Below are 18114 nucleotides of genomic sequence, written 5' to 3'. Positions count from 1 at the left end.
CAGCTGTGATGGGGAGCTGAGATTAACAGGCACCAGTGCCAGGATATGAGACATGAAGCAGCAAAAGCAGCAGGAAATGACAGGGTCATGACTGTGGAGGAGGAAGTGAACACACTAAGTTGTGTGACACCTTAAAATCACGGAATCATAGAATACTTTAGCTTGGAAGGGAGCTTTAAAATGTGTCTAGTCCAGTCCCTCCCCAAAATGACATCTTCTGTTATGGGATATCTTCAGTAGTTGAGGTGGTTCAGAATCCTTTCCAATAGGACTTTGAACAAGCCTCAGGAATGGGGCATCTACCACCTCTCTGGTCAGCCTGTTCCAGAGTTTCAGCAGCCACTCTGTAAAAAAATGTATTCCTTATATCTAGTCTGAATCCACCCTCTTTTGGTTTAAAGCCATTACTTCTTTTCCTGTTGCAACTGACCCTGCTAAAATTCTGTTCCCATCTTTCTTATAAGGCCTCTTTAAGTACTGGGGAATTAAGATCTCCCTGGAACATTTTCTCTTCAGGGTAAACAGCCTCAACTGTCTCAGTCCTTCTACATAGGAGAGGTGCTCCAGCCCTTTGATCATTTTTGTGGCCTCCTTTAGACTTGCTCCAGCAAGCTGATGTCCTTCTGTGCTGAGGACCACAGAGCTGGATGCAACACTCCTGGTGGGATCTTGCCAGAGCAGAGGAGAGGGGCAGAATGCTCTCTCTCAACCCACTCAGTCTTTGGATTCAGCCCAGGATATAGTTGGGTTTCTGGGCTGTCAGTGAATGTTGTGAGTCACGTTCTGCTTTTCATCCAACAGCACCCCCAAGTCCTTTGTATCAGGGCTGCTCTCAATCCCATCAACCTCCAGCTGTATTGATACTGGGGTTGCTCCTACCCAGGAGCAGGACCCTGCTCTTGGACTGGTTAAAACTTCTGAGTATCCCATGGGCTACTTTCTGAGCTTGTCCAGGTCCCTCTGGATGACATCCCATCCTTCAGGTGTGCCAACAGCACCACTCAGCTTGAGGTCATCTGCAAATCTGCTGAGGGTGCACTCACCCCCACAGTATCACTGGTGAAAATATTAAACAATGCTGGTCCCAGTATAGATTCCTGAGGGATACTACTTGTTACTAATCTTCATTTGAATGCATATTTTTCAAAACCCTCTGACTGTCCATAGATCCAATTCCTCATACACCAAAAAGTCCACTCATGAAATCTGTATCCATCCAGTCTGGAGTTCAGAATGTTGGGTGGGACCATGTCAAAGACATTACAGAAATCCAGATAAACATCATCCATAGCTCTTCACTTGTCCACTCATGCAGACACTGCACTAGTTCACTGCATTTTCCCTGCAGCTCTGGTTTCCTCCTACCTCAGTGTCGCCCATGAGCTCACTTGCACTGGTGACCATCAGGTTACCTCTGTCAGGGCTGTCAATTACCTGTCTGAAGAAGTTATCCTCTGCGCATTCCAGCATTCCCCTGGATTGCCTACAGCTCACCAGAGGCATTGGGGGTTGAAGTTCCCCAGCAGAACAAGGTCCTGTGAGCATGATGGCTCCCGTAGCTGGAGCAAGAAGATTTTGTAGTCAATAGGCTCTAAGTGATGAGAAGGCCTGCAATAGGCACAATCCAAAAGGTTCCCTCTGCTACCTCATTTTCTGATTCCCACTCAGAAATTCTCAAGCTGTTTTTCAGAGGCAGCCCTTCACATTGCATTCATTTCTTACGTAGAAGGCAACACACAGAGATCCCTGCCCGTCCCTTCTGAACAGCCTGTAGCCATCAGTGGCCACACTTGTCATGGGATTCATCCCATCATCTTTCACAGATGGCAACTGTTTCATACCCTTTTAGCAGCATAGTGACTTCCAGCTCCTCCTGTTTATTACCCACAACTGCACCCACTGGTGTAGAGGCACTTCAGCTGAGCTGTCATCTATGCAGTCTTTTTAGAGGAATGCTCTTTAATCTTTCTGAGATTTCTCACCACCGTTCATCTCTACGCTTCTATTACCTCAGGAGCCCATGAGTCATCTCTGTAAGACTATTATTTTCTATTATCTATGATATATCATGCACATCTTGGCAAATCTTTGAAATTAAGAGGTTAAGATGAGTTATACCTTAAAAACAAAAACCAGTCAAGTAGTTTTCTAAATGAAGAGGACTTCTGGCTGCTGCTTATGACCTAGCAATATTTACCTCTAGATTCTTGAATTTTCCAGTCACCAGCATTGGAGTGCCCAGTAGATTAATTAGTTATGCAGAGGGCACAGATCCACTTTAGTGACACCCACCATCAATAAATATAAAATAAAAATATAGTTTTCACATCTGTCTTTAAATATCTGCTTAATCAATGAAAAATTGTGTACCTACATGTACCATTAAAGTCCCTGGGTGGGCAAGGATAGGTTGGATTTAAATCCACACAGGGACTTCACCTATCACGTTCCATCCTAAGCTGCAGACATCTCACAGTTCAGAAGCTGGGCTGTGTGGGGATCAGACCAATCAGCAGTTGAGACTGGGGTGTTTCAAATTCTCTATATGTTCTAGGTTTGGACAATTAAACGGGCTGTTTGTCACATGAAGCTTTGAGATGTGTGTGTCATCCCTGTCTCTGACCACCAACCCCATGAAACACATGGCCCTAACATAGTGCCTAAGGAATTACATTGGAGTCCATTCATTTTAACTCTTGTCAGCTGACTCTGAAGCAGTATCACCAAAGCCAATTCATCAACTGTATGGATATTCCTCATTTAGGCAGCTTGATAAAAGGATGAACAGGACAGAGAGTGAGATTGTACCACTTTTACCAAAAGAGATGCACTAAACAATGACAATACCTGTTGTACTGCACTCAGGGGAGGTGTGTCACTGCCTTCCAAGGTAACATTACCCTAACAAAATCAGTGTGTCCTTGCCTTCTACCTCAGACATCAGAATATAGGCACTTTAAGGTAAATGTTTCCTTTGAAGTCAGTGAAGGTACATGGACACTGGATTGAGGAGAAGCAGAGCCCTAAAATGTTTGTGGTTGTAGAAAATAGAAGGGAAATCCTGAAGTGGAACAAACAACTCAAAGAGAAGATTTCAGTTTACCCCAGTCTGGACCAAGATCATTGCTTTTCCCCATCTTTGTACCATTTCCCTGTGCATAAATTCCTTGGAGCAACAGATTGAGCATTGGAAATAGGCACGACCAGAACACAGCATGAAGGTCTCCTGAACAAAATAATGAGCTTCAGCTAGCTTGGACCAAAGCTGCCTTAATAGCTCCCCATACCTTCCTTCTTCAGCTACCACTAACAGTAATACTTAAAAAAAAGACATTGGCAGTGCTTCATTTTAGATACTTACCAGCCCTGTCTACCTGAATTCAGGTATGCCATGCACTACTGCATTGGTTCTGCTGTGGTGGGATGCTGGGTGCAGTCACCTGTCCTGCTGTTGCAGCTGCTTGCCTGAGGCTTTATGAATCCTAATTCCACTTTGGAATATGGACTTGCTGCCAAGTTTGCTGTGATATGTTTCAATCAGGGTCCTAAATGCGCGTTGCCTGCAAGACTACCTCTTGTGATATTCCTGCTGTCTGCCAACCTTGTCTCCCATTCTAGGTGCTGGCAGAGTCATTTTGGAAGGGGAAGTGTCAGGTTCTTAGCATATCAATTGAGGCTTCTGATGTTGTGTTATACACCTGATAGTCCCTTAGATTTTCACATGAGTTTCAAAACATTCCAGTGCTCCAGCTTTGGGTACACAGTGGGATGAAACGCTAGGATGTGACATGCCTGACTCATTGCTCACATCCAGGCAATGCTATAGGCAGACTACACTCCTGGTCCATATAAGTGGAATTGGAGTGATCCCTAGGGGAGGGAGTCCTGTGCTCCTCAGAGTTGCAGTCATTGCAGAGCTTCTCAAAAAACTCCCCTGTGCCCTGAATTCACCTCATCCCTTAAGTTCTGCTGGGTGCTTAGAGTTTCTTTCCTACAGAACAGAGCTGAGAGCTGTAAGCAGAAAATACAGGGGAAGTTCCTTGTTGTTTTCAGCTAAATTTAAAAAAATTAAAGTACAGAGGGCTGGGAAATATCTTCATTACTTGATTTATTCAAAGATCTGTGCAAAGATCTGGGTTATTTCTTATCCTGAATGAATGTAATGTATTTTGAAACATTTGTCTTTTCTTTACACCTTAAAGTAAGCAGCATCTGTTAAGGCACAGAGTAGTTTAAAATATACACCTGTGTTACTGGGGGAACAGGACGTATATAGGAAAGAAAACGGTGCCTTCTAACTAGCATATCCTACAAAGCAAGACAAAGCTCTATACCTCCATTAATTTAGGTTGATCCTTTAGTTTTAATATTATTAATTACACAAATTATTGTACACCAGTTTAGTGGCAACTGTTTCTCTTTTATTCTTTGAGTTAATTAATTCATTTGCAATTTGCCACTGGAGATTCAAAGTGTGACTTTGAATGCAAGTAGTCACCATGGGCAGTTTCTGCAAACCAGAATCAAGTTATTCAAAGGAACTAGTGGCTTCATTTTGATCTTCTTGTTCATCTCCTCCCTGGAAGAAAATTGGAAGACAATTAAAGTTTCATTTACGTAACACCCAGTGCTAGGGTTCTGACTTCTGCATATTGGACAGAAAATAAAAGGGTTAATTTAGTCCTCTAATCTATTGTTATAAGCCTAATCGTTTTACATGTCCTCATTTCATTAATGAATTGCTGTTTTTTCCATGCATCTCCTTCCCCATTGCTTTTGTTTAAACCTCCTGGTGGGAAGTGATAGATTAATTTTGTTGTGCCTTAATGGAACTGTATGCTACATTAGATTTAACCATTTGGCATGCACTGCCAACATCACCATTATGCATAATGAATTACTTTTTGTGAGTCCCAAACTAACATAGATCTTCAATGTTCCTCTGTAGATACTGCAACTACACAGCTGGCAAATATCATTACCTTGATCTTACATGGAAACCTAGAGCTTGACACAAGAAATGGGAATTTCTTTTTTAAAATGCAGGTGCTTTCAAGAGAAGATGTGGAAAGCTCATTGAGCTTTGCTGTTATCTTCCATTAACTGCGTTTGATGTGTTTATGCATGTGGGTGTGTGCATATCCTGGGCCTACAGCCACATGCAGACCCCCAAATGAGGCAGTGTGTGCTTTGTGTCAGGATCAGACAAACTTCCTGTCCTCTGAGCAGTCTGCCTGTGAGTATGGAGATTTTGTCTCAGCTGCTGAAGCTTTTCACACGCGAACCCTTTGCCTCGGCAGTCAGTCTGAGGACCCTGACAGGATTTCTCTCGCACAGCTTACTGCCAGTGGAACAGCATAGGGAGATAATTGATTGAACATGCACACCAAGCTTCTTTCTCCCAGTGTCCCGTCACCTTTGGTTTCTTTGTTTGCTCTTCATCAGAGGTGCTCAGCCAGTTCATCATCAGGACACCATATGCACCCCTTCATGAGTCAGGCAGGTGGAGGCTTCTTTCACCACTTCTGCAGTCACCCGGTTAAACCTTAGGACATGGGGATCCCAGATGCAATCTACTACAGCAGGGCCCCTTCCTAGGAGCAGGATGGTTGAGTTTCCAAGGAGAGGAGAAGTAAATGTGGTCCATGCACCTGCTCTTGCACCTTGTTCCAGGACCAGCTGGCTACTGCAGGTCAACCTAAATCACACCTGTCATCCCATCCACCTGGGACATCTCACAGTCAGGACAGTTACAAAGCTGTTTGTCCAGGAGTAACAGAAGTCATTCAAACCAAGAGACAAATGTGGCATACCCCAGCACGAGTTTAATAGCTGGTAATTGGTCAATGTGTGCTGGAAAGCCTCTACTGGCAATGCCTGTCTCTTTGTCTGTTCACCTCCACACCACCCACTTTCAGCCCCAGCTCTGAACACTCAACTCTCTCATTCACACACCCCCTCTGAGCTCTCCTGTTTTTGCTGGACACAAGAAAATGAATCCTGAAGCAACACTGAGCTCTCAGGTAGAGACACAGGACTCTGAAACACCACTTATATATCTTCGCCATGCCAGTATAGCTGTTACGAACACCAATGTGTGTGTTGAACTAAAAAAGGTTTTCAGACAAAATCTTACATGAGGTAAAACAAAACACAGGGAAAGCCAGTTCTATGAACCTTTAACTGATCAGTGTTCAGAACTCATAAAAGAAAGCTAGGAATATTCTGGCATATTCTCTGCAATTTTTAATTACACACACTGAAACTAATGAGTGCAGTGTTAGACTGCAAATAGGGACACTGAGTACAAAACTAAATTTAACTTCTGGAGATCTACTCCTTTTTGTTCAAATGTCCTTGAAAATTACAAATAAAGTGTTTGGCAACAGTCAGACAAGCCAAATACTTTTTTCAGCTGGTAAGGTTCTCTTCTAATAAATTCTCTGTTTGCCAATGGAAGGTGTTAATGACAAGGACTGTTCATGAAGGGAATTAATGAACAAAATCTTCATTAAAGTTAGATTTATGTCTACATCACAAAGTTGCATTTGTTTTAGGTCTGTGAAAGAAAAGAAACTCGTCAATTCTGAGCATCTCAGCTGACACTCTCTGCTTAAACTGGACTGCTCTGTCACTGGGGATTTGGAGATAAGTAATTTCAGGACCCTTAGTGCATTAATGGTGCTCAGGAACAAACAAGCAGCTGCCTGCTCTGTTTCCTGATCTGAAGAGAGGTCTGCTAACCTTCCTACAGCTCCATATTGCTGTGTCTGATGCGATGACTCAAGAAGATAACTTATGCATTGGTGAAACTTTGCAGCACAGTTGCAACTGCTGTAAGCTTCATTTTCAGCTTTAAGGAGATGTTGGTGGCAGATGAAGAACAGTGAGACGTGAACTTCTGTGACCCCAGGGTTAGCAGAAGGGCTAGGCACCGCTCCTGGCTTAGCATCCCTTATCCTCAGAGATGTAGGGGAAGTTGGTGAGCATGCAGTGAGTGCTGCCTGGCTGCACAGATGTGACAGGATGCAGAGGTTTGAGTGCAAAACGCTGGTGCAACAGCCCACCTGAGTGAACTTCTTAGCCTAAAATGCAGACATGATCAGGTTTTACTTTAAGTTATGGACTGTTCTTTGTGACAAAACCAGCAATAGCTTAATTTCCAAGGCCCATTTCTGAGAGTAATGGTCTCAAAGCTTCTAGGAACACCCAAGATACTACCTGGAGGAGCACCTAGGTGTTTAGGCTGCACACAGAGCAGTCCTGACAGGCACACAGAACAAATGCTGCATCCTAGAGGTAATCAGCTCTAGGGGAGCCTAGAGTAGTGCTGAGTGTCAGGATACCTTGGTTATTCTCAGTATGGTGATTAGATTTAGAGTTGCAGATTGTGTAATTGGGAATTTCAATCTGGCATGCAGAGGGAACTGACTTTAGATGTGTCACTTTGGAGACTGCAGTTCTCTTCCCTGGCAGAAGGGTGAAAAGCTTAACTCAGAATGACCATGGTGCCTCGTGGAAATATTAGCAACAGTCTTTGGAAGAGATACTCTTAAAAATTCTGGCTTTTGGCCCAATACTTCTTTCCTCTGGTTACAGGGTGCCTTAAACAGGGAAGTTTTTGTCTCACATTTTCTTTCTCTGCAACAGGCACAGGAAGAGGCGTGACATATGACTCCCCATGAATTAAGAACATGCACTGTACTAAATAAAATCGAAAATGTAGCCCACCATCTCACTGAGATGAGATTGTCATTTTATGGGTCTTGGACCTCCTTACAGCATTCATATCATTTAATATAACTTGCTTCATGATGTGGTATCAGTTATAGAGTAGCAAATCTCACACACAGGCCATGAGTTTTTGGAGTGACTGATTGTTTACCTGCCTCATTGGTTTCTATAAAGCAGTTTCAGTAACTTCATGAGTCCCATATTTCTGGTCAGGTGTTTTCAATGAGCATCAGCTCTTACCTTCTTATGGAGGGGTGAAGTGACAGCCACTGAGACAATGCCAACGAAATGCTGGTAGGACATGGCTGCAGGGGTTGGGCTCCTGCAGGCCTCACACAGAGACTTTTAGCAGCATCACTACTTAGTTCCTGTCAACTGGAGGGACAGATTAGCAGAATCTGGTGTCCAGGCAGCACAGGGCCCCTGAGTCAACTTCCCAAACCTCACCAGCTCTTCACTTGACCTTGACCCCAGTGCCAGTGTGTAGGTGACCTGGAGAGATTAAGTCTGCCGTGTTAAAAGAGTCATGTTTGCGTTACCCACACAGTGTTACAGACCCAGACCTGCCCCAGATCTGCCATTTCTCTTCTGCTGCAACTCAATCACCCCAGACTTATTACTGCACTGAACTATGCACCACCGTCACATGTAGCTTCAATCCAAAGCCAGTAATGAGTGGAATGAGCTCACTCTATCTAGCTGTTTGTCATGATGTTAATATACAAACAGACATTTAATTAAGGGATAAAGAAAGCCAGTAGTAAAATGCAGATGGTGAATGACATTTTTCTAGTCTTCTAAGGTTCTCTAAGAACTGTCAACAAGAGGATCATCCACTATATCCCAAATAGTTAGATTAAGGGAGATAGGGCAATCTCTGAACTTTGACTTTGGAAGCAAACCAGTTGGTAGTTTTACTTCATTTTCATGGCACTACCTTTTTTTAACTCATGCTCATTGTTTTGGAAATTGGAAATAAAATATTTGTGGAGGCCCATGAGCCTACTGGGAAAAGGGCAGTGGCAATGCCCTGGAGGGATGTGGCATAGTCCAGACATCCCCCATAGATTAGGGTAAAACAGAAGGCTTCCCCCATGGTGCTCTGCAGCACTATGCTATCCCAGAATACAGAACTATCCCAGTTCTGTATTCCCCCTTGTCCCACTGCCATGCCTATCCCTTTCATCCCTATATGGTCTTGTTCTAGAATATTCTGCACTCCCTGTTTCCCCATTGGTTAATGTAATCCTGCCTGCCCACCCTGGCACTTCTTATTGGCTCCTGCCCTTTGTAGCGCCCTTATGCCCTCAGCTGATTGGCCCTGATGCTTTGCTCCACCTCCTCTTTACATATTTATACCCTGGACCCTCCACTGTCCCTTGTCTTCTGTCCCTGGAGCCCTTCAGCCCTAATAAACCCTTGCTGGAACCCCATATACAAGATCCTCCCGTGTCCGCCTGCCTGCTAGCTGTGCTTGAGTGCCTGAGGGTGTGATTGTCGTGTGCCTGCTCAAATGTTCTCCGTCCAAGGACACTTGTGGGGAAGGGAGCAGCACTGACCACCTCGCCTCACTGCTACACGTGGCCTGAAATGTGGGGCTCATCATTCTCGAGCCTCTGCAAGTGTCTCCTGTGGCTGTCGACACTGGATTTTAAGTCGCATTTGGGCGACCACTTTCCAGAGGGAAGACTTCAATTTTGAGAAGGCCTTCTCAAAGGAGTGATGAACAACTCTCCTCCAGTGAGGATCTGCTGTGCAGACAGGACTCCCACAAGATCTTTAGTTGACCCAACAGTTGGTAAGTGCTGTGTCGGTTATCCTTTCATTTTCCCTTTTAAATCTTGTGGGTGGGAATCTGAGAGTATGGGATCCAAACTCACCATTCTGCAATGGGACTTCTACCTCCAAGATAAAGCTGTCCTTGATTCTCAGGGAGTTCATCAAGGGGAAAGTTAAAGGCTTTTATTAATTTTATTTTTGTTCATTTACAGAGGAATCAGTTATGTCACTTCAGGTTTGGGACAGGGTTGGGGTGAAGTGATATCTTTTGCAAACAGAGGAAAATTATAAGGGGAAGTTTTATCCACTTTTTCACTAATTTATGATTCTGTTAAAGCTATTGGGGAAAATTCAGGACAAGCTGTTGGTTCCACACCCCAGTTATCTTCCCACCTGCTGCCTTCCTCCCCCCATGTTCTTAACCCCTCGTCCTCTCAGGGAAGGCCAGGAGATGGAAAATGCCAAGAGGCACAGGAGAGCCACCTGTTCTGCCATCTCCTGTCCTCCTTTGTCCCCTCCTCAGGACGGCACTGATCATGCCATCCTGAGAACTAACCTAACCCTATTCCCTATGCCCTCATATCCAGCACTCTCATCTGCATGTATAGGCCAAAATGGTGCCCAGAACCCTTCTCCTCCATGATTCCTGCTCCTCCACCATTGGGCTCCTCCCCTGTGAGGCATTCCCTTCCACCTATCTTGTCAATGGTGGCTCCTGCATCAGGAGCTCCCTTTCTTACCAATACAACCCCTTCTGGCTCAGGCCCTCCCTCTCCCCTTCTGGCATCCACCTCTTCCACCTCAGGTCCCACCCCTACTAGCCATGACACTTCCAGCTCCCATGACACCGGGACTGAAGTGGACATGATGGCAACCAGAAGGCAGCCATCTTGGCTGCCAGACGCCCATGACACTGGGCCTCACCGGTTCACCAGAAGCACCGTGCCCTTGCCAAGACTTCTTCCTGCCCATCGGGGTAGGACAGTGACTCCTCAGATTCTAACACCAAGTCTGAGTATCACTGGACAAGGGTGTGGAAGCAGGCCACTCTGGAGGGGAACTGGAAGACTGCAGAGAGGATAGATCCTGGCAGCCCCTGTTAAATTCTCAAGAGGACGGAAGCCCCAGTGGGAATCCCTGCCTTACAGGGAGATAAAAGAACTCTGTAAGGCATGTAAGGATTATGGAAGGGGATTCCCATATTTTAAAAATCTTTTTGAGTTACATTTGAAGCACATGTCCTCACCCCACATGATCTGAGACACATTGTCTGTCCTCCTTTCACCTACTCAACTCCTCCTTGGCAAGGCAACCTGGAAAAAGCAACTTAAAAAATTACTAAAGCTCTGTAAAGGACATGAGGATCAACCTCCAAGACTTTCAATGGACTCATTTAGTAGCAAAGGTGATTATAAAAAGCCTGAGGAGCAGGCCCAAGACATCCTGAGGCCTGTCCTCGAGGACATTAAAAATGCCACACTTAATGCTTTACTAAAAACCCCTGATGGAATCACCCCACAGCAAAGCTTTGCTACTATTCATCAAGGCCCAGAAGAAAACTACATCCAGTCTTGAGGTGGTAGAAAAGTATTGACAGACAAGCTGATTGTGAGGAGGTAACAGAGGAGCTTTTGCGGAAATTGACCATCTCCAATGCCAACACAGAATGCCAAAAGATCCTAAGAACACTCCCTCTCGACCCTGAACTTAAGACTGAATAAATGATAGAGAGGCTTGTGCTAAAGGTTTGTCTATTGAAAGTGGCCTTGGTGGTAAGCAAAGGGGTGGTGAAGGTGTGTGTTGGCCTAGGTAAAACCATTCAACAAGGACAACATCCACTGTTATAACTATGGAGAACTAAGTCATATTCAAGTTGAGTACAACAAAGTATTTCTAAAGAGACACCCTTCCACCTCTTGTCCCTCCTCTGCTTGCCTAGAGTGCAGAGAATATTTTAAATATTGTTCCTAGTTCCAATGCCACCAGCAGGTCCAGCATCATCCCAGCTGCCAACCGTGTCCGGGGAAACTCCTGGCCAAGTGCAGGCCAAGCATGATGACACCAAATATCAAGCCGTTCTATCCCATGCTCCCCACCATCCCAGAAGGCATGTGTGCCTAGAGATGTCACCTCATGACATCGACCATGAAGGCCACCACCTCTCCAAAGCATACCAACTCACCTAGGTGACAACCCAATGTGCACTGGTGAGCCTCCAGTCCATCCAAATTGATGATAAAGGTGTTTACCATATAGCAACAGGTAAATGCAGGTCTGCTGATGGACCCCCGGGATGTTTTAATCATATATCACCCTCTTTATGGACTTGACACTCTACAGGTTCTTCCAGAAGTTCAGACATTGGGGCCAATGGAGGAAATTACCATCACAGTCATGTGCATAGACCCACCAAGGTTTCTACAGAAAGGCACCACCATCGCCCAGGCCTTTCTACTTCCAGACCACACCAAGACTATCACAAAAAACTCAGTGGCATTCTGAACAGAAATTGTGGGACATAATAAGCTGACCCTTGAATGTCGCCTGTTAAATAAGGGAGACAAGATCTACCTTCCGTGGATGGCAGACACAGAATGGACGTCACCTTCATCACCTGCTTTGAGTGGTTGCTGGACTGGAAGTTAAATTAAAATAACTTCTAAATAAATATAAGTAACAGATATAAATATAACAGAAAAATCTTTTCCCAAAAGAGATGAAATTTGGTATCTGGCTTTCATTATTAGTTGTGACATAACCTCGGGGCCTGTAGTAATGGTTTTAATCATTTGAAGTGATGGGACAGTGTGGGGGAGGTCTGAGATGGTTTGCACACTACCATCTCAGACCATGTCCCAGGTGGAGGGATAGGTGATGACAGGGCAGTGGGGTCACCAGCTGAGCTGTGTAACTCCCTGGGCCATCCATGGGCACAGGCTTCTGCCATCTTGGCCCTGAACAGAAAAGCTTGAAGGAAAAGGGTTTGTGGGCTTCCCTGGGCTGATCCAAATTAGACTTTTGTTGCCCTGTGTCAAATAACTTTTCTCTCATTTCTTTCTCCTTTTGGTTTATCTTTATAAGGTTAAATGTCATTTTTAAGACTGGAATCAATTTCTGGGAAGAGTGGTCTTGATTTGCTGCTGAATTATAAATCTTATTCCCTATCAAGTCCCAAAAGTCCAGTGAATTTATCTTGGACTCAGCAATATCTGTAAAATTTCTACGGATCCAGCAAATTAATTCTTTAAGTTCCTTCTTAAATTTTTTGCCCCAGTTTGCCAATTTTAACTTAAAACTGTGGTAAATGTCTCTCTGTGCTACAGTTGACATCCTCACATCCATTTTAAAAACTTAATTTAGAACGCTAGCTGAGGGGAACCAAATGGGACGGATATCCACCCTTCTCTTACCTTCTCCTCGAAGACAGGTGATAAGGCAGCATCCTCCTCGCTCCTTATCTGGTGAAGTTCTCCCAGGCTTCACCCTGTTGCCAGCACACACGAGAAGGGCAAGGTCCTACAACCCGCTCCTGGAAGCAGGGTGAGTTCCTGACAGGTCTCTCTGAATGTCAGAAGTCCCTGTTCAGGCACCAGATGTTGCAATCTGGTCCAGGCCTGGATTGCTTTGGATCTGTAAGCAACTACGTCGGGAACCTCATTAGGCAACTTTGAGGAGAGAGACACATGTCCAGACCAGTGGCTTGCAAACGAAACATTTTAGTAACTCTAAAATAATGAACTGAAAGGTGAACAAACTACATGGGAGCACATCAGAAAAGACTAGCTGAAGCCTGGGGTCCAGGGTAAAGCAGGTTGGGATTTTGGGCAGAGTTAAAGTAGGATGTGAGGGAGAGGTCCAATAGGAAAGGATATGAAAAACAATGCAGGGATACATTGACCAATAAAGGGTAATGAGGTAACCATGAACAAATCAACTGGGGGAGAACAGAGAACTTTCTAGCACAAATCTGCATATAACAACTGGGGAATTCTAGGACTGGCCTTTTTGTTTCACGAGTTTTGTTTCATGAGTTTGAGGGGTTCTCCCATGGCCTTATTTTCAGCTCATCTTCATCTTGGACTGAGTCAATCCCAACATCCTACACGACAGACATCAAGATGAGAGGAAAGAGGAAAAAAAGAGCTCTGGCCCAGTTTGCTGCAGGTTCTAAATGTTCCCGTGCACCTCATAGAGCTCCTCAGCATTTCCTGCTGTGATGTGGCATTCCACACCCGAGTAAGAAGCATTTTGTATATATGTTATTCCAAACATGTCCCTTAGCCAACTGTGCTGTTGCAAATTCCATTCTGTAATGGTCCCTTTAGGCTCTCACAACTTACCAACACCACAGAAATCCCAGCAGGAGAGCACAACCACGATTGCTCTCATTTCTTCTATATTTCTTGCATGTTTCTTGGACCTATATCATTGCTGTACTGCATTAATAGTGTGATGGTAACCTCTGTTTCTGGTTCACCTGGAGTCAGGCAATATGTATATGCATATCCTATATGATTATTCTTATTTCTAAATAATATTATTTCAGGCGTGTTAATTTAAATTGTCTTTTTTTTTTTTTTACTAAGCATATATGGGAAATTCAAAGAAAAATCCTGAACAATTCACTCACATTTTAAACACAAAGGAAAAAATATTATTAAACATAAATGATAAATTAGCTTTTTGTCTGAAATTAAATGTTTGCTAATAAACTGGACTTTTTCCTGTGGTTCAAGTAATTTACTATTATTTTTCAAATTACTGGGTCCACCCTGCGATGATATGCTTATTTTCTATACTCTCAAAGCATTTATTGCAAGAAAAAAATTCCTTTGATTTTACTGCTGAATTACAGATACCAGACTGGAGAAATTTGGGGCTGTATTTCTCTGGCCATGTAAATAGCTTTTAGACAGCCATTTCAGAGTTTTACTGGCAAGTAATGAAAATGTCTAATGCATACTTGTCATTTCACAGTCAATGCAATAGGGCCCACTCACAATTTAGTTGTTTTGGATTACCCAATCCAAGAAAAAAAGTAGGAACTTTTTATGGCCACAGATTCCCTTAGGGTATTATAATCACTGAGCTTCTATTTTCTCTGTGCAGTGTGTGAAATTATTTGTACAAAGTTTGTACAAGTTGGAACATTTTAAAATGTTGTATTAAATAGTTTCATACTAGCAATTATTTATGAATTATGAAGCCAGCAATTAAAGCACATATATGAGATTAAGAATCAAAATGGTTGTAAGTCATGAGTTTTTCTGATGTGGCAAAGAACAGCAATCATTTGGGTGAGACACCTGCTGGATGGATGAAAAAAACTCCCACTAGTTTTAATGTGCAAGTGACCCAACTTATTTACAATGGAGTTTGTTTTCCTATGATTTTGTGATTTAACTAATTTTGCTTCCATACCATTATAGGATAACTACTGCCCCACCCTGCTCCAATGATTTCTCTCCACATCTATGCAATGCCATTGATGCAAACCTTCACTGAAAGGTTGGTTTGAAAATGGTATCCATTAACTTAGTATTTAAATGGCTTTTAAAGTTTTATTAGAAGTTTTGAAGCTTTTCCTGTATTTATCTGTCATGGTTTGACACTGGCACAAAGTCAGTGCCCCCATGAGAATGCCCTCTCCCTGGTGTCTGCTGTGAGATGTGACCAGGAATAAACAATGCAGGCTCCAGCTTAGAAATAAAGAAAACTTTATTAACTAAACTACAAGAAAATAACTAAACTACAAGGAAAGAAAAAGAACACACAAGGAAAGAAAAAGAACACACAAGGAAAATGAAAACCTTACAAAAGCATTTTCCTCTTCCCCCCACCAAATTCCAATACAATACATCTCCCAAATCACCAACTCTTGGTCCTGCACCACCCTTTAGAATACTCAAATCCTCAGTTCATCAAGAGGAGGAGTCCTTCTTTGTGCCATGGGCTTCTTGTCACATGTGGCACGGCCCAGAGATGATTCACCATTTGTGACATCTTCCTTCCACGCCCAGTGCTCTCACCGCTGCGCATGGACCAGAGCTGCTTCTAGGGTTCCTTTTAAGGATGCCTTGTCTCCTTCCAAAAAGGCACAGTCTTCACTTTGGGACATCTGTCCCCCCCATGTTTTTGCAGCCCCTGGGGCTGAGGGGTACCCACACTGAACCCTCCTGTTTCTGAGGCCTTGCCCCCCCTGGAAGCAGTCTCTGTGTCACAAGGAAACAGTCCATGGCTATACAAAAAAATGAGTCCAGCAAAAAATGCCACCTCCCTCTTCTCCATTCTTCCAACATCTCTCTCTCTCTCTGCCCAGACCTTCATCACTCTTCTAGGAAGGGTTAATGTTCTGTAAAGTTTTCATTGTCCACAAAGGGGTTAAAAGCTCCCACAAGCGGCTGGACACCCTTTCCTCCTTCTCAGCCGTGCTGGTGCTGCGGTGCTGCCTGCTGCCGCACGTGTTTATCAAGTTTCAAGGTAACTCCCAGGCACGGCTCTGTTTCTCTCTCTGTCTCTCAGAAAGAGGGGGGGATACCTCTCAGTAGTTCTTCGATGCTTCCACCCTTGGCCCCGCAGGGTCAGGCCCGCCTCTCCCCGGGGCCGCATGGCTTTCCCCTCCCCGCCACCCAGCCAGCAGCTGGGCCTGGGGAGGAATCGAACTCTCTCCCACCGGAAATCTAAAGAAAACCTTCCACGGGGGAGCCCCGCTTTTAACCCTGTGTTCTCAGAGGCGGATCAAAATGTCCCAATGGCCACATCAGGTGCCAATATTAAAATCTAAGCACCCATTGGTTTGACTACAGCATCCCAGAAATCCCGTTTCCGGTCAAACCACCACATTATCCCAGAAGTTTTTACATGTTCCTCAGGAGAAGCGTGGTACATACTACACTGCCCCTCAGTAACAATATTGACTTACCTTTCGAAATAATTTTCCCTTCATCTGGAATGGGATTACGTATTTGTCTATACTGATGAAATGTATGAAAAACAGACTTTTGAGTATTCTAATTTCCTTCTTGTGGGCTCATTTCTTTCTTTCAGTGTATTATCAATATGATTTTTTTACCAGTCAGGACATGAAATGACTGTCATTGTTCAGAACCTGCTTTTACTTTAATGTCCAAAGTGTAGCATAATAGTTACACACTTTCTGTCTTTTGCCATCCAGTGAGAGTTTCTCCCACCCATGCGTAGTTTTATTGCTGACTGTGTTTTATTGCAGGATGTAGTACACAATTCTGCTGCATTTCTGGTTAGTGTCTCACAGGAGGAGACCGCATTCTTGTGATGCAGGACAGGTGTTACAAGCCATGGGGCTGCAGAGGTGGGGTGATTTCACCCATCATCATAAACTCTGGCATTGCCATCCAAGCACTTGCTTCCCCATAGCCATGGGTATGCCACAAACCCTCCAGTGAAGTCTTTTACTGCAGAACTGCTCTGCCCAAGCCACACAGCAGTCAGCAGTGGATTGCCTGGGCAGTGGTGCTGCAGAGGAAGGACGTGCCCTCACTGATAGCCTGCATGGTTGGCTGATGCTCAGTGGAGCCAGCAGTCAACAGACATTGGCAGAGAAAAGTTGGAAGTATAAGGACAGGCAGAGAGAACATTTCAATCTGAACAGTGAATGAGAATAGGAAGACACTACGTAGAGGAAAGAGACACAATTTCTGCTCAATAGCCTCAGGTAGCCAATCTGTTGGAAGGAGGATTTTCCTGAGTCACTGCAGCTCAAGATTAGGCTATCTGGATTGAACAAGCTGGTTTTCACATTTTCAACTGATGCATTAACAGCAGTGGCATGACAAAAGAAAGCTTGCAACTTGATGCTGAACAGTGAAAGCATGTAATGAAATTGGCAATTTCACACAGCTGAAGCAGCTGAAAGTTCAATGAACACGGGCACTAAATCCCGAGTTTTGGTGGAGTATGTTTGTGTGTGTGTGGACTGCTGGCACAGAGAGAAGAAATGCTCCAACACTCCATGGTCAGCTTCCTGAAGGGACCTGAGTCAGACTTAAGCTATGATCCAGCACACAAATGCAAAGCTACTAATATCAAAATTAAATGGTGGACGGCACCTTTGGGGACAGAGGGAAGGTTATGGAGTGCAGGATGGGTGGAGGGAAAAACTAGGAATGCAAGAAAGAGAAAGAGCAGAGAGCTAGATAGAGAGCTTAGGATCCTGTTCCTTAAAAACATGGCCTCTCATTCCCTTCTGTGCTTATCTGATGGCAAAGGCCTTCTGGGGCTTTAACTGTTCTTGAGACAGGTAACTGTGCTAAGTCCTTAGAGTGGCTGATAGCAGCATAGGTCATGAAATTCTTCCAGAAACAGTAGAATATTACACAGAAAGTGTTAGGTAAAATCCTGTGGAGACCAAGCAGAGATTTGGTTAGTGCTGCAGCTTGGCAGCCAGCCCCAACGGATAGTGCAGTATCAGCCACAGTTGGCTATTTGGACATATGTACACATTATGGAAAAAAAGGGGGTTTTACCATCAGATTCTTTTCGGGTCAAATACCCTCATTTTAAATTATTTTTAGCAGCAAATGCAGAGTCAGCTTAAGACAACATTAACTAAACAGGATTATT

This window comes from Melospiza georgiana, chromosome Z, assembly GCF_028018845.1.
Source record: "Melospiza georgiana isolate bMelGeo1 chromosome Z, bMelGeo1.pri, whole genome shotgun sequence".
Lineage (NCBI taxonomy): Eukaryota > Metazoa > Chordata > Aves > Passeriformes > Passerellidae > Melospiza > Melospiza georgiana.
Note: the sequence above shows the minus strand (reverse complement) of the source record.